The sequence below is a fragment of the Hirundo rustica genome, chromosome 8 (genome assembly GCF_015227805.2).
Source record: "Hirundo rustica isolate bHirRus1 chromosome 8, bHirRus1.pri.v3, whole genome shotgun sequence".
Lineage (NCBI taxonomy): Eukaryota > Metazoa > Chordata > Aves > Passeriformes > Hirundinidae > Hirundo > Hirundo rustica.
The window spans coordinates 6,065,737-6,091,885 of record NC_053457.1 but is presented as its reverse complement, the minus strand read 5'-3'; the positions used below and the strand labels follow the sequence as shown (position 1 = coordinate 6,091,885).

The window sequence follows — 26,149 nt, the reverse complement described above, 5'->3', positions numbered from 1 at the left end:
CTGTTCCTTAAAACTGAGCACAAGGGAATTTGGTGCATGCAGACATAACAATATAATAACATTTCATACTGAATATAGTACATGTGCAATGGTTAAGTGTATTTAATCGGTATCAGATGAGTTTTTGTAGTTTTGTGCTGCCATAGAAAGGACATATATTTTATTTATGTGTTCCCAACCCAAGGACAACAGTCAAATGAGCTTTGGTATATTTAGAGAGTACTGCTAAAAATTATGAACCCGGAGTACCTTCCCCTGTTACCTCTCATCCCCTGTCCCATCCCCACCACGCTGGCAACTTGCAGCTTTCCTCTTAGTCCCCTTGATTCCACATGCTCAGTGCAGCTGAATAAAAACTGCAAAGAACATCTGAAAAATAATCTTTAGTTTAAGTTTCACAGGACATTAAGGGCACAGATCTGGGCCCATAGCTGTATGGCCACAAAGAAGTCTGCATTCACTGGCCCAGGGACCAGAAACTGCCTGACAGGCTCTCAGGAGTGCCAATGTGTCTGATTTTTATTATCAAGCAGATGTAGATGGCTTAATTGTACCTAAGCCATAACTAAAACCCACTGAGATGTGCACCCCAACCTCCCTGGTCTGGACAAGCTGAGAAAATGAGCATTTTCTGAGTCTTTCTACCACAACTCGGAATTTTTGGGAATTTTTGTACCCAGAGTTAGAGTGCTTGCCCATGGTATGATGTGCTGGATTCAGTCCTCCTTTCTGCCTAAAAGCATCCCAGCCTATTTCTTTAATCTTATAGGATAGCACCCCAAACCACGTTCCAGGGCTGCTCTCAGTGCCTCCCCATGTCTTTATGATTAAGGCTTTTGGCTCTATGTGAAGTGAGCCAGCTGGACTCTCTTCATATTGGGGGTCAGGGTACCTGCCTGGAGAAGAGCCGAGATCCAACAGGAAGACAGAGCTTGTGTTCCAACTTCTGCACTCTAGTGTTGTGCAAGTCGTGAGGAGATAACAGGCTGTGCATCTGTAGAAAGGAGAATGAGAAAACTCTTAAGTGCTGCATTACAAGTAGTTAAAACCACAACCTGCAAATACTTTCCAGGCATGCAAGGATGGACAATCACTATTGCCATACCCCCTGCCCCCTGCAAAAGGACATGGGAAAAGAAGGTGTGAAGAAAGAGTTGCTCCACACAGGTGATGTTTTTCACCTTAACTCATAAGAGATATCAAAGAACAGGAAGTATTCACCCAGGGATGTACAATAGAACCTCCTTAAATCTAGGCTGAATAATCATAGAATCAAATCAACTAGGTTAGAAAAGAATTTGGAGATGATCAAGTCCAACTTATAAGCATAATCTATGATCATAGCCATGGCATAGTCCATGCTGTGATTCAGGACAGTGCTTGTGCCACATGCCTGGACAGTCTGACCAGGGCTGCCATGGACTTTGCAGACTTTTTGATAAGCACAATTAGTGAAACACAATTTAAAGTTGACAACGTGTCTAAAAACACACACAATGTCAGAGGAGGAATGAAATGTTGCTTCCCCCTCCTTCCTCAATCTCATTACAGGCTAAGGAAAAATAATGTATGGAGAATAATACTTCACCATCTAAAGAGTTTTTCTGGTTTCCAAATCTAGTGAAGAGTCATTGTATATTTTGACAGAAAAATGAATCAAAATAATAAAGTGAATACAAAATTATATTGCTGTCAATAATTTAATTTACACAAAATAGCACTGTGACATGGTAATTGTTATATATGATGCAGCATTCAGTATAATATCTGGAGAATGCATTATAGAAAGTCAACATTTAACTACTAAAATCAACTTACATAATCAAAGCTGTCAGAGAATCTTTACAGTTTTATATTAATTTGAATGTAATTTACTATAGAGGTGTCATTCTTAGAGGTGCTTACAATAGTTAATGATCTCTGCATTTCCATTATAAAATCCTATTTTCAAAGGTTTATCACTTGGTCTTAAGAACTCTGAGCCCTCCGGCACATTTTCATTTTCCTTACAAAAATTGTGTTAGACAGCTTAAACTTTTCTCTCGGAGCAGATAGTGCGGTTACTTTCCAAATTATTTTTGAGGATCTGCTAATTTGCTGCTTGCCACCCCGGGATCTCAGAAAAAGAAGAATTCCTTACAGAGGAAGTCATTACAGTTACATTTTCTTCTTCCATTGTCCTGAGCACGTCAGACCATTTTTCTTGCTGAAATGTGTATCTTCCAATATTTCATCCAAACCTTCTCCATCTTTCCTTCCCTCTTCCTTGTTTTGCTGCCATTAAGCTTTCTTCCAGGTTCTTCTCCTCATCTCAGACTTTGACTCCCAGCTCTGTTCTGTGTCTCCTCACAGATGTCCACATTTGTGCTGGCAACTGCTGCCTCCACCGCATCCGTCAGTCCATGGGCTCCCCTGGCTGCAGTCGCTCAGCCTCACACATTTTCTCAAGCTGCAACCCTAATTCACTTTTCCAACTCGTTTTAAGTCCAACAATTAGTTTTGCTCTAGCAAGTACATTTCTCTCCCTCATCTTTCCGGCTTGATTCCTATCAGTCATTAGCCATCAACTCACCCAGACCTGCTCTGTTGGTTGGTTGGTGATTTCCAGTTTGCCAGCCACAGGAACTATGCAGTCTGAGGCGTTAAAGCTGTTTCCCCCTGCCCTTGGCTTTCTGCCCACAGGTTAGGACACTGCAAATCAACAGCCCACAAATACCTTGTACAGGTCATTTGCAAAACCAGAACATGAAAGGCAAATTGTCAACACGAAGCTATTAACCAAACTAAAACAATTACCTTACTTTGGTAGATCTGCTCCAGTTCATGTGTCTAGTTTTCCCAAAAAATCACTTGCTCAAATATTTCCCTGCTCAAATTCACTTGTTTTTCATCCATATCCCCTAGCTTTCTGTAACCTCAGTGTTATTAGACCAGGCATGTTTGAGCCAACATGCACAGCTGCATCCAAAATCTAAATTGTTATTACCATGTAAACATTTAGATTTACATAAACGTAGTATTGTCACTTATCCAGGATCCCTTTATTTTCTCTACAAGGAGAAGAGCTTTTTAAAATATTTGGGATGTTCTATTCTAGCCATTCAGTCTTTTTATGGCCACTTTTGTCCATTGTCACACACTTAGCCAAAACGCTTCCTTCATTTTTTCCATCACTGTCATCTCCGTGTTTGAAAAGAATGATTGTATTACTTTCTAATAATTCAGTGATGTCATAAATGAGAAGGAACTCTCCCTTCCATTACACAGAACAGGATTTGCAGTTTTGGACAAAAAAAAATCTGTTGCTTACCTATCATGTTACTGGAGGTGGAAAGAGAAACCGTTTCATAGATGTCACGTTGTGATGACGGACTTGATTCAAGGGAAATGTGCTCATATTTTGACAGGATAGCACTGGTGACTGACTCAGCAAGATAGTTTAACTAGGACAGATTACAATGATAACACTGGGAGTATTCTATTTGATTGTTTGGATTCATAATTTACTGATACAAAGAAACTCTAGAAATTACTTTTATTTTTCCCAGTGGATACCCAGCTGGACCCAAGAAGAATATAAAATATAATTTTTCCAGACACCTAGAGGCATTTCATAAACTTCAGATTTTTATTCTGGTTTTGGAAAAAAAAAAACCCTAGAAGACTGACGATAGCATGGACTACTGGCTGAAAGCCCTGGATGGTTATTCCATTGTTCTTTATGTTGAGGAAACAGAACTGGAAGATGAAACTTTAATACTGTCAGAAAAGTCAGCAGCTGTATGGATCTCTAGTTTGCGGGAATGGGACCTGACAAACACAGGAGCTTAGAGGATGATATTCCAGACTGGATGATAATTCTTCCCGTTTCACTGTCCCTCAGAAGAATCTACCAAACCAGTTTATCTCCATTCAATATTTTTACTCCCTGAATCTCAATGAAGAGGTTTTCCTCTGATGTAGGTAGTCTGTTACCAAGTGCCTGCTCTCCCGAGGTTGACGCCCACTTCATTCAAGTATTCCTGGTGCAGCGGGGATGTTAGTGGCTACTGGCTTGCAGCCAACATCCCACACGTTTCCTCCGCAGCAAAAATGCCTTAATTCTGACCCACTGCCTTTCAAGTAGATAGTGAAAAAAAAAAAGAAAAAAAAGAAAGAAAAATCAGTCACAAAGAGCTTTGCTTTTATCTGTATTTCTCCTTCAGAAAGATCGGGGGGGAAAAAAAAAAAATCAGATGTTCTTTCCTTTTTCAAGGTCCACGGTCAGCAAGGGTGAGGCTTGGCGCTGCTGTTAGAGCTTGAGCCCCAAAAGAAGCTCAAGGCACTCAGAGAGTTTGTTTCTGGATTTGGGTAAAGGACTTTTAAACAGAATAACTGCAGAGGGGGTGGATCAGTGCCTGCCGTGGAGCCAGAGGCTGCAGCCAGCACCTCTCTTGAGCACCATTCCTTCTGAAACTGGCACCTGCTGTGGGAGCTTGTGTTTCTCAGGCAGGGCACTGAAAAAAGATCCGAAGGGACGGTAGGTTTTGGCTCTCAGCTGAAATTTTCCATTCTCACCTCAGATGGGAAAAACACTGCTTCATGTAAGGTGGGGCCATGTGCATGGAGTCCAGCAGGGAATGGCAAGAGGAGTTGTGCCTGCTCACAAACCAGGCACGCTGCACATATGGCACAGCCACCTCCAGTGGCTTGGAGATGTGACCAGTTATACAACACACATACTTTCTTAGACCCACAAAAGCCAAACACATAAAAGGTTTCAAGACCGGTGCACGGAAAATGGGATATCGTGAAAAAAAAGCTGTCAATTTCCTATCTCCATTGCGCATAATCCTAAGGAAAAACAACACAAACAGGTCTTATATTTGAAAATCTGGTCAAGCAGAGGTGAGGAGAGGTCCAGCAATGCTCACAGGGGAAGGTGGAGCCCAGAATTACAACACGAGGAACGCTGGAATCAGAAAACAGGGAGAAAAAGGTTGGCAAACATTTGAGTTTCTTTCCAATGGTGTTGTCAGGATGTAAGAAAGATTAACTACTCTTCAAGTTAATGTTATGTAGTGAGAAATATCTGAGGGAAGACATTAAGAAATAGATATAAATCAAAAAGGTATCAGGAAAGAAAACCCCTAAGACAACTATAATCTTGGAAAAATCACCAAGTGGAAGGCAGATGGCCAAATCTTGTGATACAGATAGAAAGATAATCTACTTTGTTCAAAAGAACAAGAAAGTCTGGATGGCTAGAAATAAGAGATAATTAAATGGAAAGAAAGGAACTAATTAAAGAAATCATTAATGCTGACCTTGCATAAATAAAGTTTCAAAGATTGCACACATGCTAATTTGAGGAGCGGGCTGGCTAGAAGTATGGAGATAATTAAAAATAATCACTCCTCTATACCAGGGATAATGGTAGAATCTGAATGGAGATTAAACATATTTGGTGCTGTTCCAGCAGATTATGATGTTGGAAAAATAACATGAAAACAGATGTGGCAATATCTGAATTTAAAGAGAATTGCAAAATGTACAGATGAACTCGAGGAACAAAACTAAAACAGTAAAATGAGCATAGGTTAAAACACAAGCTGCAGAAAACTGACAGCAGGAATGATTTCAGGCAAAAACCTACTATAGGTAAATGGGATGAAACAAAGGAAAGGCTGGCAGCCATCATCACCATGACACTTGCATTACATCTCACTTCCAAATGCAGAGTCCAATTTGGGAGAAGGGAATAAGCAGAATATGCTCTTTATAGGGGGAAAAAAAGGGTTCTTTCTTATGTAAGTTCCTGTGTCAGTAGCCATTTTATGGGGCTGCCAATCATGGCACATCAACTGAAAAGCCAGATCATTTTCTAAAGCATCTACCTTCCCAGAGAATGATTTTAAAGTTGACTGTGTACAATCCAGCTGCTGCTTTTAATCTTTCCCTGACAACAGTAGTTGTTTTATTACTTTGACAGTCATTTTCAGCCCATGAATGGTACCACAGTCCTTGTAAGATAGGAAAACTCTTTTGATCTATAATTTCATAAGGTTTAGCTATGGACAAAGGATTTTTCCGGTATACTTGATCACACACTTGCTGAAATTTAGGCCTAGAGCCAATAAAAAAAGCACCGAGCCACCCTTTTGGAGATACACAAAAATCTTTCACAATTCATCATAATTTTTGATGAATAATGACTGCCAGGAAAAACAAACAAACAAACTTATTATAAAAATGCTGCCTATTAATAGAAAACGAAACCCGAGGTTACTCCTGAAATGACTTTGATATATTGCCACAATCATTTTTAACTGCCATACTGTTTTAATATAGTATGACCTATAGGATAGAAAATGCAGATGCAAGATAGGCACAGGTGCAAAAAAGGAAGCTGTCTGTAATAGCTAAGAGAAACTCAATCAGGCAGGTAGTTTTCCAGGATAAATGACCTGTTCTCTGCTCTGCAACTAAGAACTGTATATTTTGTGCAGTCTGAAATACTGTATAAACTCTAAAAAAATATATATTTCCAGACAAGAGTAGAAAGCCATTCAACAACCATTCAGAGTGAAAAAGTAACTGAAAATTTAAAAATCTGTCATTTTTATTAGTACAGGCTGCAGTACTTTGAGCACTTACACATATGTTATACTTCTCACACATGTGCATCCCATTTTCTTGTCCTATTCCTATTGGAACCCATTCTGCTTTTCCTTATGTATAAGGAATTAAAACAGAAAGCATTTCTAATATTCTGAAGTGTAAGGACAGTGTTTCCAGGAGAGTTATTAATTTAGCAGCAGTCAGCTGAATATGTAGCTACCTGCAGGGAATATTTAGATAAGGTGCTGCACTGAAGTCTAACTTCCAAAATTCTATGTCCATTGGCATAGCCAATTTCCATAAAGACATTCCTTTCAAAAAATCCACACCAGGCTTAAAATTTAAAGGGTAAAAAGAAACAAATCTCTTTTTTTGCTGGGTGCAGTTAGAAATCAGTCATCTTGATACTTAGATTGATCAGAAGGAGGTTAAGGAAGATTAAAGGATGAAAAGGAATTTCTCTTCCACTGCCTGCACCATTCAATTGTTGACATCTCTAGTATTTCTTAAATGAGTGTATTTCAGTTGAAAAAGACATTGAATTTCATACCTTTTGCTAATCAGTTTCTGTTTATAATATCTTGAAATTTCCACAGAATTCCCCAAAATCACATTTTCTTGCAAAATAACAGCCTGACTCCTACAGTCTGACATTCAAAACACAAATACTTTGCCTCAGTATTTTCAGATAAACCACTTAATTTCGTTCCATTCAATTATTTTAACAAAATATTGAGATGCCTCTGTGCAATTATTTGAAAACTAAAGTTCCTCACAATCAGCTAAAACTGATCCCAGTGTCACTGACCTCAAGAAATCAGCTCTCAGTGCAAGCAGAGATCTTAACTTCAATTTCTCTAGTTTGCCAGATCTCCAAATGAAAGGCTCTTCAAAGGGTTATCTTTCTATAAACACTTACAGTTGTATTTTTAGCCCCACTGTTTTGGAATAACTCACAGCCCTGAGCTTTGCATATGCAAGATTTTTCTTTCCATTCTTTCCTTCAGATTAGGAAGACTCAGAGGAAAGAATTTGGCCACTGTTGTTTGTTAATTATGTTAAGAAGTGCCTAGAGTACATCAACCTCTTGCATCAGACCATGCTTGGAATTACAACTTCCTCAGCATTTGCTCACTCAGTATTGAGTAAGCGAATTATTCCCAGCCATTATCAATTCTTGGACTTTCCCTTTGAGACCTCAGTCCACTAGAGTGGGAGAGACTTACTGCAGGAAACGTGGCCAGAAACGTGTTTCTGCATCCTTCCCGCCACATCTTGCAAAATGCTTAAGACATTGTGCAACAACCATGAATGAAAACTTGAAAGCACAAGCAGAGCTGCGCTCTGATAATCCATGCAGGCCCCAGTTCATGTAGGTGTCACCTCTGTAAATAACTAACGAGAGTCTGTCTGGCTCCAAGCCTTCCCGAAGGCAGGAGCAGTTTCCCCCCTCAATTTAAGATGCAGGTGTTGACTGCTCCCAGCGTGGCAATGCCTGGGGAGCTTTCTGCTGCCCCAGACTGCCACGGTGCAGCTGACAAGCACATTGCAAGGCAGCAGCTCTACAAGCCTGCAAGAACTTTGTGCAAATGGGACTAGTTATGTTCCAGGGGTGCAGAATATCCCACCAGCAAAATTTTGTTGTCTGTAATCATGCTTAACTGATGATCTCTGTCTGCAAAAGCATCAACTTCACAACAAATTATTCCTTAAAAACTTAGCTCCATGCTTTCTCTTTCCAACACTGACTTTCAGGATATTTTATCTAATAAATCTGAAGTAGACGTGAATAAACAAACATGGCATTATACTAAGCTCGTTAATTATGCATCGAGATACGTGATGTTAGAAGTACACACAGTACTGGGAGCTCATGGAAGATGAGTATAAAAAAAGGAAAGATTATTATCTACATGATCAGAAACCACAATTTGTTTTAGCTTCATCTGTTTTGGATGTTTTGACTGAAAATTGTATTAATAATTTCCAAGTTGTGACTAACTGATTTAAAATATGATGTCTCTATATGACATTCCAACATTCTGCACACTGTACCTAAGAACAATCAGATTGAAGTCTTTCTAATGCAATGTTCTGTCTCTGTTCATTTGTAAAATATAGCTATTCCCTCATCATTCTGCATGGGACAAGAGAAATACTGAAGACTTTTTGCTTTAGAAGAAGAAGAAAGAAAGGAAAAGGGAAGTTTTCTTCTTAACAGCAAATAAAGGACCCAATCTCTTGGCATCACTACACTGCCTCAAATCATCTCTTGGAGAAGGAGACAAATGTTGTCTTCTGAATTACAATCTCAGTAGAAGCTTTTCTGCATAGCGAAGCAAATCAGAAACATAAGGCCCTCATTAGCAGAAGCAGCTTTTCCAGGAACAGAATAGTGACTGGGAAATCATCTGATTCCTGGATATCCAGCATTTCAGCCATCAGCCCCAAAACAATAGGAAAGGGGAGGCCAAGGGCTCTGGCACAAAGCTGTGCTTATAAGGACTCTGCTAAAAAAAAAAAAAAAAAAAAAAAAAAAACAAACAAACAAACAAAAAAACCCCAAACATTTCCAGGCACTTGTAGGACAGTATCTGCTTTCATTCAGGCTCAGCACCCTTACAACTCCTCACCTTCCTCCTTGATGTGAGGGTAACTTCTGCAGCAAGCACATTCCCACACCTCTTTCTGGGGAGGAAGGATACTTGTCTTCTCCTGGCTTCAGTGTCTGAAGTATCTGCTAACATTGGTAGACACTGGCACTGCTGTCTGTTCAAAATGCAGGTCAGTGTTCTTTCAGTTTCCTGAGAATCCAAGAGATTGTATTGCTGAAAAGAAAAAGTTTAAACAACCAAATAATGACTTGCATAGAAAACAACACTCTTCTGCCTCAATTCTCTGACGTTCTTCCAGCAATCAGTCCTGGACAGGGCGTTGCAGCATCATTCCAACATTTGGCATGAGCACTGTCAATCACCCTTCCTCCCAGTTCTTTTCCCTCAAATCAGAAACTGTTTTGTGTTACTGGAGACAAGGAAGCATCTTCCTCTAGTTAGAGATGCTGTAAGTATACAAGGAAAAGAATGAAGAATTAAAAATACGTCTAGCATTTGTATAGGTTATACATACATGCACACACATATATACGTATGTTATTTGTATGGGTCTAGCTTCTTATCCAAAATTTCTTACATGTAAATAAGAGAGCATTTGGATTGTGGTTAGGGGCAGGTGGTTTCTCATGCAAACATATGAGGCTGCATTGCAGCTACAAATGTTTCTTTTGAGCACTTAACACTGTAACAGTATGAAATTATCTGTGCAAGGCTTTGCAGGTGATGATCTTAAGCCTTCAGTTAGTTTATTAGTGTTGCTAAACCAAATGGACTGAAACACTATCACCCCTGTTAAACCTCATCCATTTTCCATGAGCAGTTCTGTAAACAGAGAAAATTACTGTCCCTGATAGACTGAGTATCAATATGAAGCAAACCCAAGTGTTCAGAAAATTTTCAGCAAAAGAGGTAATATTGTGACACATATTAAGACCTCTGAGAAAGGAGAATATATATATTGGTAACAAGCTTCCAAAGCAAGCTGGATACAGGATCTATCCAGCAAGCTGGTTAGAGCTGATGGATTTTTTTTTTCCCCCTATCAATAAGTTGTGGAGGAATTGATATTAATCTTGCCCTTTGACAGTTCTTGCTGTGAGATTTCATTTTGTAAATATTCCTTGAAAGATGTTTTAAAGAACCAGAACAACCTGGATCCCCAGTGGTGGAAGGTGAAGAGGGCTATATTTGAAATCACTTTTGCAGAAAGGAAACACCTCAATAAATGCTCTGTGTGACCGGTTCTGACAGAGGGTTGTGTATCTGCCTACATTTTTTACGCTAGTACAAGTCAGAATAAATATTATCTCCACTCATGTGACAGACCTTTGATAAAGCAGAATTGGCCTTGTTGATTAGAGTTTGTGTCAAACACAGATAATGGGGGAATCCCTTTCAGCAGCAGCACAGCACCTCAGCAACCATAGCAAGGCCAGTTTAATGAGCCTTCTGTTTTTCAAGAGATATTAATTGCAGTCCTGTCACATAAGATACAGTTCAAGATAAAATACGTAAAAAGGGGGAAAATTGGATTTCATTCCACTTTTGTCATGATTATAAATTTTCTTGCAGGACTATGAATCTTACCACTGCTGATCTGAATACCCTAGATGGCTGACACTCTGCAAAAAACATTTATTGTTATGAGTTTTGCTGAACACAAACAGAATGTCAGGTTTTCTGCTGAATCTTTCTACCACTATAGTTTTTTATTCTACCCTACACAGTTTGTTTGTTTGTTTTCTAAAAGCACAAAAAGCAGGCACCCAATCACGTGTCTTCACCAACAAGGATGCTTCCTCATCTCTCAGCAGTACTATCAAGATTTTATAAATGGTTCTGCAAATGTTCCATTTGATACCTCCTTAGGGATGCTCCCAAGCTTACAGATAGATATCCATCCAAGGGTTGTGCTGGACTGATGTACAAATTATCTTCACACAAGTAAATCAGAATTCCCAGTCTAGTGTTTCAATAGTTGTATCTCCATTCAGTTAGCTGTCATAATTGAATAGGCATTCTTTATTTGTGCATTATATAAACTTTGTACTGCCAATTATCAGGCCAGGTTCCTTCAGTCGAGGGAGAAGGGGGACCTGCCATATGCTGGATGCTGCTGCATGGCAGCAAGGATCTCTGCCACACTTCATCTTCACCTGAGTCAGAGCAGCTCCTGCCCCCTTGGATGTGACCCATGCTGAACAGTGGGTGCTGCCTGCACAGGCAGTGGGATACTGAACAGATCTCAGCTACCAAGATGCTCATCTTCTTGTATTGAGGATTTGCCATTAAAATTCATCCTAACAAATACACTGTCACTTTGGTAGATGCAATGTGCTTCTGAATTAGATCACAGTTGTCATCTAATAGCGAATATCTTTGTGATGAAACACTGACTGCAAAGTTCTAATGGCAGCATATTCAACCCTAAATATTCCCAAATTATATCAAAATGGGAGAAACTCCTAATCCCAACACGAGGCTAGAATAGTCCACTTTCTTTAAAGATACTGGATGATAAAGGAACAAGGATGCCCATGAAGACAGACTTTTGGGAGAATTTACCGTTTATATAGGTCTTTACATGCTAGTCTGAGTGACTACCTCAGACTGTTCAGGACATGATTAAAACACAGTCTAAAGCTGCTTGCTTACGAAGTTCAGGCAAGCCCAGGCTCCACAGGAGAGTGGTTACCTTAAGGGACTTTGGGTGGCACATCAGGCAGCTTGTAATAAAACCTTCCTTTCACACATTGGTGCTAGCAGTAAGGTTCACCATTTCCCGCGCAAAGCCTGTGCATTCAGGGAACACGGAACTGAAATTCAGCCAGGCACACACATCCCCCAGAGCAGAAATCATGGTCTGTCAGCCAAATGACACAAAACACCAAAACACAAGTTTTAAAGGCTGGTCTTACTCAGCAAAATATTTGCATGCTTTTGGACACATCTCCAAATGACAGCATTTCCTAAATGCCATCCTCAGGAAGTGAAGCCTCATTTGGCCTAAAGATGAAAGCAATATATTACCCTGGATTCTCAGAGGTATATGGGAGTCCCAATTCATATTTCAAAAGTCCCAGCTAGAGATGATCTGCATTTCAGGAACCTCAATAACTTTACAAATCGTGTCCAAGGAGTTTAATTTCCTTCAGAAAAAAAAGTGCTTTAAAGATCATAAATATACAATTGACAGCAATAGAACCTCAGCATGTAATCCAGTACCTGTTGGGCCAGAAAACAAGTCTAACACTAGAATGAGCAGCTCTTTGCTGCTTGTATGGAAATGCTGAGATCATTCCAGGTGACCGTGTGCAAAGATGAAAGGACCAACAGGGGTTTTGTATGCACTATTTTCTGATTGTAAGAAAGAAACCTAAATACACAGATATGAGAAAATTAACTGGTAAAACTATTGAATAATCATGAATGGGGAGGGGGGTGGGTGTTGTTTCTTAAGATTTCCTTTAATAACAAATATTGATATGGTAGGATGGTGCAATATTGCAATGTATCATTTCATACTATGCACCCTGAAATATCCTGAGATTATTCAGTTCATTTTTTTCTGAAAACTACCATGTATATATAAACGAATTAATTAAAAACAGGAAGCTCTCTTCTAGCAACCTCTTTCCACATTCTGAACATGAAAGAGTATACTAGAATACTGGTAGCCCATGCAATATTTTAATGTTGGAAAACATATTAGCTTTTAGTAACGACAGTGAGTCATTAAGAAAAAGAAAAAAGAATGCCTATATGAACTAATTGTGATTCTCTTTTGTACTGTCACAACGTGATCAAATAAGGCCTCACGTGTGCGAAAGCAGCATTTGCTCTCTCTTGCAGGGAGATCACTTACCCCCCGAGCTGGGATGGGCTCTTTGCTGTGACCTCTGTGAAGCCGCCCCCGCTGCCCTGCAGTTAACACGTTCTGAAGACCCTCCTTTGTCTCTGTGCCTTTGGTCACACACTAGCAGCGGGCTCTGCTACAGCGGAATTAATTAAACAAACTGTTCCGAGCTTTAATCTTTTATACAGCAGCCAGTGCAATAGAAACTATCTCATGAGGCCCATATTTGTACACATCCAGCAGACGAAGAACATGTATGAAATACTGCCTTCACATCTGATCTACATGTCAACTGATATTTTCACCCTGTTCCATGACAGCTGCTTCCTAAACCAACCAATCATGAGTTTAAAAAAAAAAAAAAAAATAATAGCAAGGTCAGATTTGTCCTCTTATATTGAATTTCAATGATCATGATAAAACCCGCAAGTATGCAGAAAACAAATCTGTCAGTATACAAAAAACTTCAAAATCACCAGCACAGAACTACTAGACGAACATCTAGACTTCACCAGATCAGGGCTAAAATGCCACAAAGTGGTGTTGTCCCACTCTACAACCTGGGCAAGGAAGGTATCAGTTGAATCCTAGCATTTTTGTATGGGTTTTCCAGGACATCTGAAACCCCTCAGGTGAGCACATGATTGACATTCTCTTAGCCCTTCAGTTTGCTCTCCCTGCATGGCACCAGCTCTTTGGGACTCAACTAAATAGCAAAAACTCACAGGAGCACCTGGTGCAAGGCGGCAGCTGCAACAGATAACATTTCTTTATTGGTTTATATACTCCAGCCTTCTAGCAAACAGCTCCAGGTCTCAGTTCAGGCCAAACCTTCCTTCCTAAAGCAAGAGGTTAGTGTCCAGGTCAGCACTGAAGTACGGCCCTGGTACCCTGAGGTATGAGATTTTACATGAGCTGGGGAGCGAGAGTGAAAAGTGTTGTTAGTGAGTCTCCTCTCAGCTACTGTTCTAGGAAGGCACTTATTATCACCAGAGGAATTAGAATACTTTAAGCCCTCTAAGTATTTAAAACGCAACTACTTCAAAAAGACAAGCTACAACTGAAGTTTTCAGCAGTGGCTTTCAGAACCCCACCCTCAGCAAAGCAGAAAGAAAAGAAATGGGAGCTCAGCACTTCTCACAAAATAGGGCTGTGTAAAACCCCCAGGCCAAAAATACTCTTCAGAGATCCTCAGAGAACATAAAAGATCAAAACTTCAACCTCAGCCCTGTGTATCTGAATTGCTAATAGATGCTTAGTACTGTCTCCATCTGCAGCATCACACAAGGAGGATTAGAGGTAATCATGTTTTTAAGGAAAGGGAGTGTTTCACATTGCCAGAAGCATCTTCAAAACTCAGATTCAGAATTATGATGTAGCATTTTCTGCCTTGCCCTGAACAAGGTTTTCAATCACCAGTTTATGAACAGCTGCACCAACACTGCACTCTCCTTATGTGCTAAGGAACACTGGGACATTGCAAAACTACAAAGGCTTGTCCTGTCCATTTAACCAGCATGTCACATGGAGACAAAGCATAATGCAGCTCTGTGAAAAGTCCACCCACAAACTTCATTTCACACTATAAGAATGAGGCACTTGAGTTCTCTGTCTTCCTTCTCTCCCAGGAGTTCACATGACAGCAACTTAAATATTTTGGAGATTCAAGAATATAGCCTTTCAAAAAGTTACCTGCTTAAAAAAGTAGTCATAAAAGATATTTTGGTAACTGCCTTGCTATTTCTTTCTTGTTCAAAACATTTGTATTCAGTTTGTTTTAAAATGTAGATCAGTACTGAACAATAAAATAGAGTAGCTGTTATTGAAGAGAAGAGCTGTATCATATTATTGAAACCTAACTCTATAGAATTAGAATCCACAGCACTTTAAAATTAATTAAAATGCTATTACTAGAAATACTTTTTTTTTTCCATTGATGAAACATAGTGTCTTAAATTGCAAGATAAAATTTAAAAAACACTGCAGTATTTGCTATCTAATAGGAGACATTTATTTTATCAATTAAACCCTTAACAAAACCTCATTATACTGACACAGTGGTACCAAAGAGGACAACACCCCTTCCTGCATGCACAGTCATGCACACATACAAAAACACACACTCCTTTCACCCAAAGCTGGCAGAAAAGACCCACAGCGCCAAAGGGAGGGGCCAAAGGGGCAACAACCCCAAATATCAACTGTCAGAAAAAGACATCCCCAGCAAATCTTTTGCTGTATTTGAAAGAAGGTGTCATGTTGTTAACGTGCTGTGTTCATGGAACTACACAATCACATAGTAAAAAGAAATTAAAAGGAAAGGGTAGTGAAGAAGATTTAAAACTATTATTTTTGAAGTCTATTTTCCCTAAGCAGAGATGCAGGAAATAGTGAGGACTGTAGTAAAGAGATCAAATATTCCTGGAAGAAGTTCTTTCTATAAACAATTGAATCATTCCTGTTTGGTCTTATACAGATTTTATAAGCTCCAAAATAACCCTTTTAAGCATTTAATTTGATAACTAATTGATTCTCTGCAGTGGGGAGCTACAACAAACTTGTAACAATTTTCTGAAATGCAGAGACAGCTAATGGCTCAGGTTTCCCAACACTGCTCATCCTCAGCTTCAGGATTCCCTGACAAATTTTGCCACTGATGTCCCCATGCAGCAGCCTCAGAGAGGCCAACCACCTGCACTCACCTTGAAAAAAATGGAAAATATCCTTCTGCCAGTAAAGGGAGGCCAACAACTTTATGGTAAAACAGCATACCAGCAATAAGTCCTGTCCTATAACACACAGCTGCCAGAAACTCAAGGTGCTGGCAGGGTGGATTCAAGGACGCAGATTAGGAACTTTTGCCTAAATGCACTACTTCTGGATGTTACTCCAACAACAGTTACACTAAGAAATCTCTTTAGCTATGCGCAATTAGCACAAAATGTGCTATTTCCAGTAACAGTATGAAGAATACCGACATCAGTTAGTGGTCCTGCTAAGTCACCTGTACGGATGCTGAGGGCCCTGCTTCGGTCACTTTAAGCACAGGCACTGCTCCTTTGACTGTACAAGGATATTTGCCACATGAAAAACTGCAGGAATCAACAGGCGTGTGTTGATTTGGCACAGCCTGATTTTTGGTAGCGGGGGTCCCACAGGGGTAGTGTGTGTGAGAAGCCGCTAGAAGGTCCCACCATGTCCGACAGAGCCAATCCATGATGGCTCTGAAGGCAGACACGCTGCCGGCCCAGTCAGAGAGGTTGGCAATGGCTCTGTGAAGACTGATGAAGAAGAAAATCAAATCGGTGCACGTGTGGTTCCTTCCCCGGGGCGGGCAGGCACCGCTGCCACCGCCGCCCATGGTGACGTGCCGCCGTGGCAGCCGCCATCTCGGCGTGGCTCAGGGCGAGCCTGGCCTGCCCTGGCCGCCCCCACCCAGCTGTGCCACGGGCAGAGGGGCAGGGACTGCGGCTTCTCCTTCCCTGAGCCCCTAACGCAGGAGGAGAGGCGTTAAACAGCCCCAGAGCCACCGCAGCTGCCACTGCCCGCTCACGGCCAAGGGCAGGAACACGGCGAGAGATTCCCCAGCACGGAACCCAGACGAGATCAACTCCTCAGCACTGCAGGATCTCGCAAGGATCTTTGAATCAGTGGAACTTGCTGGCAGTGGTACCTACAAGCAGCAGCTTTTCTTCTAGCCAGAGAAGAGGAGGAAGTGAGGACATGTGAGAGAAAACAACGTGGAGGCACCAAGGTCACTGGAAAAGAAAGAGGGGCAAGAGGTGCTCCAAGCATTGGAGCTGACATGATGCCTAAAATTTTAGCTTTCATATTTTTGAGATTATGTACTGCATTAGTATATAACTCTGAACTTCATATAAAGTGTTAGCAAGTTCTCCTCAGTTTAGCTAGAAAAAACATTCATTTTCCAGCCTGACTCTGACCTTTCCTCTGACCCTGTTAATGATAAATTTACTTTATACTTTTGAATTTGAACCTGTTTTGCCCTTAGTGTGTTTTTCTCCAAGTTCTTATCGCAACCCATGAGCCCTTCATGAATTTTTTCCCCTCTCCTCTGTCCAGCTGCAGCAGGAGAGGGTAAGCGAATGACTTTTGTGGGTGCCTGGCATTTGGCTAGTGTCAAACCACGACAATATGCCAGTCCTAACGATCAGGAGAAAGAACCCATTTAAATGGCATGACTAAATGAGGCCTCTAAGAGCCATCTCCATGATGTGCAGGTGAGCACAACGAAGTTACGATAACAAACCTTGCCCAGATGCAGCTGGAGCAGGGTATGGCCATTGGAGCCAGCTGAAATCTGCAGACAGCCAGATGGGAGGTCTCCAGACAGGGTAATCCCACTCTCAAGAAAAAAACAAACAAACAAACAAAGAAACCCTTTGAAGTTACCAGGTGCAGCTTTAAGCAGGTGCCAGTCTTCCTCAGCTGAAGGAACAGAACAGAACTACAGGAATGAAAAACAGCTTAAAATTAAACTAGAAGACTGTGATGGGAACAGGATGGCAGCTCTGTTGCCTTCTTAGGAATTCTTTTGGAAAACAAACCAGTGTAAAAAATCAACAAATTAATCACCACTGAGTTATTTTCCTCAAAACTACATGACCCATGCAATTCAGGGAGGGAAAGGGTTTCCCTGCAACAAGACTGTTGAGAAACTATCCTGCAAATAAGAATTCTCTCTCTCTTCATTGCAATGGGTCTTTAACATGACTTTGTCATGTTAATTAGCCAAATTCAATCCCCGTATTTGCTTGAATCAAAGCAGCAAAGACATATGAGCATCAACCATCAGGTAAGTCCATGAAGTACAAACACTTTGATGGTCAGTGGTACTCCCTATACAAGTCACCTTCTTGTTTTGGAAAGAAAAAAGGAACCCTTGGAGAGAAGGAAAAAAAAAAACAAAACAAAAAACCACCACAACACAGCATCGAATTATTTGACAGAACATATTTCTCAAATACAGAAATCTCTAGTGTCATCACAGCCAAAGAAAATTGGCAGAAGATTTGGCTATAGCAAAGACGCTCCTCTAAGTATGAAGTTTCCCATTCTGTGAGTTCTGAGATACTGGGCATCACTGTACCCCCATTTGTGAATGGTTTTGAAGCAGAGGAACAGAAGAAATGAGAGCAGCCTACTAATGGGAGCCAACATGCTTACAAGGACTGTATGCTGCATATTTGTATCTTCAGAAGACACATGGAAGCAGACCGAATGGGTACGCAGGAACATCTGCCAAGCCAAGCATAAAAATAACAGAAAAATATAAAAATCCAATATTGCATTCTCTGTATTTTTTATAAACACCTTGATGATGGAGGCCCCAAAGACAGGGATAAGCTGTGTCACTTTGTAAATATGATTTTGATGCCTTTGGAAGATACTGGAGTGGTCCAAAAATCTTGGGGAGGGCTCTTACCTACCTGAGTTTACCTCTTTCTCACATACACACTCAGTCTCATGCTTCTTTACAGCCAGCTGCTTATGTGCCATGTTTGAATAGATATGTAATAGAACAGGAGTGCTCCAAACAGAGAAGGAACATGCATGAAGATACAAAAGGGGGTTGCAGGGAATGGGCACGAAATACTTTGTGGAGGCTTGCCTTATCTCCTGAGCGGCACTTTCTCTCAGAAGCTGGAGACCTGCTTTTTATTCCTACAGCTCAGGGTGCTGAACTTCCAGCAGGAATACAGCATCAGGCTGCTGCTCTAAGCCATCAGCATTCTCAGGTTGAACACTATTCCAGAAGACCATTGCTGTCCCTCCTCCTTCCCCGAGGTAAGATATGCCTTTGCTACTGACCAATGGATTCCTAAGAGCATGAGAACTGAACAATATATACATTTACACAAACTACTATATTGTGTGAAAGCAAAGCCTTGGTTGAATCAAAGGCAGCAGCCTCCAAAGGAACCAGATGGGCCCATGAATATTTGGAAATTACTGGCTCACAGAGATACAGTAGAATTCAGCATCATGGAGCATCTCTGACTAAGTTCACAAAAAAGTATCTCAAGATAACAAGGGTTTATGAAAGTAAGACCATCAACAGCACAGCAATGGGCAAAAGAATTTGATCATGACCTGTAAATCAAACATCAAAGGTCTTACAAGGCCATCAATGGCAGGTGAACGCTTAACATAAATGTGATATTGTACTCCTAATATAAAAAAGCTCTCAATTTCTTCTTTCAAATGCATAAGTAACTCACACTGCATGTAAATGTCATATATCTAGTAAATAATGTATTTAAAATAATTTATGTACAGCTTAAAATGTACTTTAATTGTATTTTTCTAAAGGTCAGATAATGCAAAGAAGAACAGAGAAAAAGGATGCAAAAGCTTATCCAGGTGATAATTTGAGTATCCTACTAATAGCTTATATAACATAATGGTGTTCATAAAAAAAATAAGCAGTACATAAGGGAGAAAGGATAAGTAGTGTGACAGGATCAAGATTAAAACTCAGGAAATTCCCATTAAGGCAGTTCATCCCAAGTTTATCGTTGTATAAAACAGCATAAGAGAGTACACAGTATACAAGAATATTAAACTATTATAATGTAAAAGTATAATATTCTCTTTCCAGGACAGATGTGTTAAACCATTGGATTTGGCTTCAGATCTGATTTTCACTCCCACCAGACTCTGGGAAAGGCCACATCCTGTTTTGTGCATGTCATTTCAGGACATAAAATGAGAACTAATTATGAAATTCACTTCCCAAAACCTGCAGTACCCAGCATCTGAAGAATTCTGAACTTACAAGACTACCTTTCTCCTACAGCTCGTCAGGCAAGCTTGACTTCAAAAGTCAAAGGCCAGGCCAGGACAAGCTGGTCCTTCTGATGTACGCGTGACAGTGCCCGGTGTCAAATGTAGCCTTATGCCTTAGACAGGCCACACTTGCAATGACTGTTCTTGTATTTTTCCCTCCTTCCCTAGGGAGCACATTAAATGCACACGTACCATGGCAGATCCAGCTTAGCAATAGGAGCTAACAAAACATAAAAAGAAAAGTTATTACTGGTAAGCCCATAACAGGAAAGATACCATCTTCCCCCTGGTCTTCTTAATGCCATGCTGGTGTATACACATGGACATATATCAAAGATAGTTTAGAACAATTCAAAAAGAAATGTTGGCCTCTACTTTTTATTTGTTAGCATGTTTGTAACCTACATTACAGGACTGCTAATTTGAACAAGCCAAGAGGTTCTCTCTCTGGAGAGGGAAGAGCAAGACATGCTAAATACAGTGTACATTTACTATCTGCATAGGGGCTTCCCACACCTTGTCAGTTCTTCACTTCTCATTTGACACTGTCTCTACTATCTCAGGTTGTTGGAGTGGGTAAGAGCCACAGCAAACAGCTCCTGTAATCATTGGCATGTTTATGCATCCCCAGAAACTACCATTCCCCCAGATTTCTAAGAGCCTTTCCCAAAGGGTTGGAAAAATAGATAAAATATTTTAAACAAAAAGAAGAATGCTAGTTGCCTCCTTGTACCCTGGTCAGGCTTTAAACACTTGGAGATTTTGTATTCCTGCCAACAGTCCCCCTCAAAGGCAAATGGCTTGGACCTGTACCTGACAGTAGAAGGAGAAGGTTTCTACCTTCTGCTCTGACGCCTCAGCCTCGTGTAAGCGCAGGGCCAAGGTCTCCTGGCAAAGAGCTGTGCCTGGCCCTGCTGATGGGAAGTTGTTCCCTGGCTGGTGCTTGGTCCCTGGCAGCCTGAGGGTGACTCAGTGATGCCATTTCCTGGGCCAAATGTCTTCAGAATTAGTGCGGATCTGTGGCACAGCAAAATAACACCGTGTTTGTCCCACCTTACAAACTGTGAGTAACTGAAGCATCCAAGTTACTCCTTCTAGCCTTCAGAGAGATGCACCGAATCAGAAACTTAGGGATGGTAAGGTTTTTGTCCAGGAAAGAGAACTGGAAAGAAACACTGGAGCCAGGAAAGCATTGCCCCCCAGGCCAAGCTTACTCTTCCGCTTTTTATTGCTATTTGCTACCACTGCAGAGACCTAGGACATGCCTGTGGCTCTAGTTTAGTGGCTTTTAGTCTTTAACATTAATGGTCTCCATTTTATCAGATGGTGCTAGAGAGTTTCATCCCTTGGGAAAAGGAGAAAGCTAGATGGATATTCTGTGGACCACTCAGAACTATGAGCACTTGGCAAGTTTGTTGGCCTAACATGACACATAATTATATCATTTTTATTAATTTTTAAAATGTTGCATTCAAAGAGAAAACATACTTTCAAAGAACAGTCTCAGGTGCTACAGGGAGGGAAAAACAAGCATACAAGCAAGGAGAAAGACACAGAACCTGAAAAGCCACTTGAGTAAATTTACTCGCAAGATCAGTCACATAAACCAGTTCCTGAATTGCCTATTTGTGGATCACATGCATACTACTTGGGAAACACAGATAGCAGTTAATATATTCTTCCCCAAAACTGGTCAAGGATCTTTGTCTGCTCAATGAGGTTTGTGCTGAGCTTCTAAAAATTACAGTGATTATTTTTAACAAAAGAATTATATGAAGAACAAAAATTAAAGGCAGAAGGAAGATCCCAGATACCGGTAATATTAGAGGTAAAATCATTTTCTTTTAGAAAATATTCACCTTACAAGAACTGTTTTATTTGCTTTGTTATTACAGTTTTGTGTTTCTTACTTATTTTTCGCTCACCTTCTGAAGAAAGAAAAAGTAAATTAAAACAAAAAGCTGATAGTGAAGTACATTATGAAATATGAAGAATCATGGGACCAACTGACCACTCCAGTGATTAGGAAAACTGTAAACTATTTAAAGAGAGCACTTTTCACTGCTCTTCATTAGAGTCTGATTACCTCAGCCATTAACATTTGGCTCTTATTATGATGATTGTGAAATACTGTTCACACTAATGGACAAAAGAAAGTTGACATGGCTATCTTGATTAACTCATCAATAATAATTTGGAATAATTTTTCTTCATTCACTGGATGAATCATTCAGATGTGCTTTAATAATGCACATTGTTGTATAGTAAATTAGCATGAAGATTACCCACCTCTGGGAGCTACACGCTACTTCAAAGCATTGCTCAAAAGATATTTCAAATTTGAATTTTACTTAAAAAAAAAGAAAAAAAAAAGGAAGATCAGAAAACAATGACTTCTTTTTAACTGTTCGGTACATCAAGAAATACAGCCCTCAAGTTATGCAACTGAGCTCAACCTTTAAGCCACCAGATACTCAATATGTAAAAAACACACTCCCCACCTATTTGCATTCTTCTTCAGAGACTAAAGCAAAACTCTTGTTCTTCATAAGACAAAAATAAACTTGAATAATAAACTGACTAAAATGAAGTAATCCTTACCTAAACAGAGAAGAACGTAGCCAAAGTCCACCAGGCTCTTTGCAAACCTCCACTCGCATGAGGTTTCATAGGTAATGTGACTGTGAACTCAAACTGTACTCATGGAAGTCAGTCCTACCTCCATGCAGAAAGCCCTGACAAGTCAGCTTCTTGCTGAGGATTGTCTGTGCAGGATAGGAGCTGAGGCACTCCTGCCGTGGTCCCCGTGGCAGGTCATGACCCACCTCAGCTCTGCAGCAGCAATTTTCACATGCCTCAAACTAACTCTGCCTCACATAACTGTGAAAATGCAGCGACACACACCTCCTTGCAGAAGCCAACATCAACAGTCAGGATGATTCTCAACATTCTCAATTCCCTTCTCACTGAAACTTATTCCATTTCTTTCCCCAAAATCACTACTTCATTTCTGAAAGTCCATCAAGCAGTTGTCTTACCTTTTAGCTCTTTGCTTCCTGTTGTAATTGGACCTCCAGAGCCCTGAGGAAAGGCAACCTGCTTCTTTCACCTTCCTGGCTGTACCCATCACCTGCCAGCAGCGGCCTCCCTGAGTCAGGTGTTAACAATCCTGTGCCCCTGCCAAAGAAAGAAGGTAAGACAGGGTAGATGTATATATAGCAGTTTCCTAAGCCAGGCCAGGCACCTTTGCACTTAGTAGATGGGTTTTTCTTCCATTGATTTTTCTAATTGTTTTTGGAACATGTAAGCCTGTAACAATCCACAGCATGCCATGGTGGTGAGTTCCAGAGTTTAATTGCACACTGTGGGAAGTTACCTCTTTACTTGTTTTCAGTCTATAGCCTGAGGGATTTTTTTAGTGGTTTCTGGGAGCTGCATAGGAGACAAGGGACAATAATTCCCAATTCAACTTTTTCATGGATTTTACAGTTTTCTATAATCCCTTTCTCAATCCCCTCTCTTCTGTGCAGAGAAGCGCTAGCCGTTCAACTGCACTCATGGTTAACTGCAACGATCAAACTGTTCTATCTTGTTTCCATCTCTTTTCCTCATTTTGTGTGGGTTTTGCCTGCTGCTGAGCACTGATTAAATGTTTTCTAGAGCTGTGATAATGCCAAAATGACAGTAAGTAGTTCAGAACCCATTACTGTGCATGCAGTATCAGGTATTTTCCCAGTGTGCATTAATTTAATTTAATCTGTACTGAATGTCATCCACTTTTTAATTTCCTAGACATTCTATAGGATTAAACTGTTTTATATATCTTTTAAAACCTTTATTCTTTCAAAATTTTTAGTTAACAGTCCTAATAATGCAACATCAGTGAATATTCTCACTACACCACCACCCACTTTACAAGTGATTATCTATGAAGATGTTGAACAGCCCAGAACTAGCATTCATTCCCAAAGGACTCTCCTGTGATGTCTCTTCATCGAGCAATCTAATAATTTATTCTTGCTCCTTGTTTTCTACTTTTAACTAACTCCTTTATCCATGTGAAGAACTTCCATCTTTCACAGTTCAGCTTCCTTGGGAAGTTTTGGGGAGGGGCCACACTAAAAGTCTAAAACTGGGGAAGAGGAGAAAGAAATAACAAACCACTTCCCTTTTTTATCTCCCATTTTCCCTCTTTCAGACAAGAATCTTGGTTATAATCTGCCACAAAAACAATCTTTTTGAAGACTGCTGTATTTTGTCTTTTTGTAAATGGTCATTCATAAATAGCAAGATTCCCAGAGGTCGTTATACAATATATATATATTGGCAACAAAATCACCAAACATAATTTCATTAATTCATCCATTGCAAAACTTTTTCATAGGATGGAAGTTACTACTGGGAATGAAGAAGGAGAATGACATTTGTTTGACAGTAAAGATTAATTGGAAAATGAACTGCGTAATGGATGTTTGTGGAGGAATAACTAACATAATGGAATATTTTGGGTATTTTCCTATCTTTATGTACAATAAATAATCTATACAAATCCCCCACTCATAGAGATGAGCATAAATCCCACATAAATATTCAAATACTTTTTTTTTATAGCTACAATGGGAAACCCATCTTCCTGTTCTTTGCAGCTGAAATAGTGCTTATGTGCTCTTTTCTCCCGGTGCTTTATGTGGCAGCTATTTCAGCAGGCCGAGTGTGCTGCAGGGCCAGAAGGGCAGCTGTTCATCTGGTGCACATTTCCAGCGCAACGGCTCCAGCAGGAACATTCGCACCTCCAGCCAACGCGATTGGCATCGATGGCTGCCAGCAGGATCTGGGAGATTTCCGCTCCTTCGTGCACCTATCGTATGACAACACTTGAATTGTGTAGGTTTGTCATTTCAGGAGACACAAATTCAAGATCTCTGGAGTGTGTTCTCAAAGCTCAAAAAGAATATAAACAAAGGAAATGACATGTGGTTTTATGATCATTGCCATAAAACATTTTATCAGCTGAGGGACAGTATTTCAAGATGCAATATATATTCATGTGAATAATTCTTAGTTAACAGGGTAATTATCTCAATTTTATTAGATTTTATTTTTTTTAGATACTTAACCATTGCAGGCCAGTATTTGGGCAGGGCTCTTGCCTAGAAGCTGGACATTGAGCCTAGAGAGGCAAAAATACATTTTACTGCATCAACCTCTAAGACCTGCAGAATGAGAAATAATTTCATGTTCTCTGTCTTTTTTTCTGAACTCTGAGGAGACAGGTACATTGAAAAGTCATTATAGAGGGAAGGGGGAAAAAATAGTGAAATTAAGACTTAGATGTGTAATTTAGGGGTTCTGATTAAAAAAACACTCCAAAACAAAACCACAAACCCAAGGCGCTGAAATTCTTACATTTAATTAAAATTTCCCACCAAAATCTGCATCCTTTACACAAGGAAAACATAATTTTGAACAAAATTCTATTTTCCATTTGGATATTGTTTTGACTGAAAAACTTCCATCAGTTTTACTGGGCCAGAAAGGAGACGCCAGTCACTGTGTGTGTTTCCCTTTTCATCATTATAGGAAGAAGTGTTTATTGGACTGCATGAGGACTGTTTCTATATAATAGGAGTAATTCCATGGGCTCAGCCAAATACACTTCCTTTTCCCCACAAATAAGCACATTTGCAAATCTTTTCTGGGACACATTTTTGTACACACATTTATGTTGCACTGTTCTCTTGTTCCCAGAAAATAACTGCCCTTAATTAACAGGCCTTGCACTTTTATCTGTATCATACTTCCATTAAAAACTCCAGTACCATATAGTTAACAATACTTAGTGAAGCAATTGTTTTCCTTCATTATTTTATTTCAGATACCAAAAGCTGTACTTTCCATCATCACCAGAGTCAAAATTGCATCGACGGGGAGGACACATAGGTATAAACTTTGAGAGCAGTGAAGTGTAAGAATGAATAAAAACAACCAACATTATTGCCTGCTCCAGCCCACAAACATGGTCTGACTACTACACACAGTGGAAGATATTTATATACTGGTGCACATGACATGCATTAATGAGCTCTCTTTGGGGTTTATGATCATAAAAGTTATTGCTAAAAACAATGAAAATAACTGGGGGGGGGGGGGGATTTATCCTTGAAGTAAAATATTAATAAATGATTTTTTTTCAGTATATTGATTGAGATGTTTCCATTTGTGACAAACTCAGTGCCATTCACAATGTGTAATTTGGTTGAGAGTAAGA

General features: G+C 40.1%; 2 long non-coding RNA genes across 4 annotated transcripts; one reads left to right on the top strand and one right to left on the bottom strand.

Moving 5' to 3' along the window:
• Positions 1 to 892: 892 nt before the first annotated feature.
• Positions 893 to 23,053, bottom strand: LOC120756071 (uncharacterized). 3 transcript variants are annotated; one of them, XR_009208065.1, is made up of 3 exons: positions 22,920 to 23,053; positions 9,234 to 9,428; positions 893 to 994 (listed from the first exon to the last, which is right to left on the bottom strand). It is a non-coding gene; the product is annotated as an uncharacterized LOC120756071 (long non-coding RNA). The 3 variants fall into 3 exon arrangements; XR_005702005.1 differs by lacking the exon at positions 893 to 994 and adding an exon at positions 4,824 to 4,951 and having other exon boundaries at positions 9,234 to 9,661; XR_009208064.1 differs by lacking the exon at positions 893 to 994 and adding an exon at positions 4,824 to 4,951.
• Positions 23,054 to 23,132: 79 nt separating this feature from the next.
• On the top strand, positions 23,133 to 25,944 carry LOC120756070 (uncharacterized). Its single transcript, XR_005702004.1, has 4 exons — positions 23,133 to 23,218; positions 24,266 to 24,389; positions 24,576 to 24,765; positions 25,757 to 25,944. It is a non-coding gene; the product is annotated as an uncharacterized LOC120756070 (long non-coding RNA).
• Positions 25,945 to 26,149: the final 205 nt, after the last annotated feature.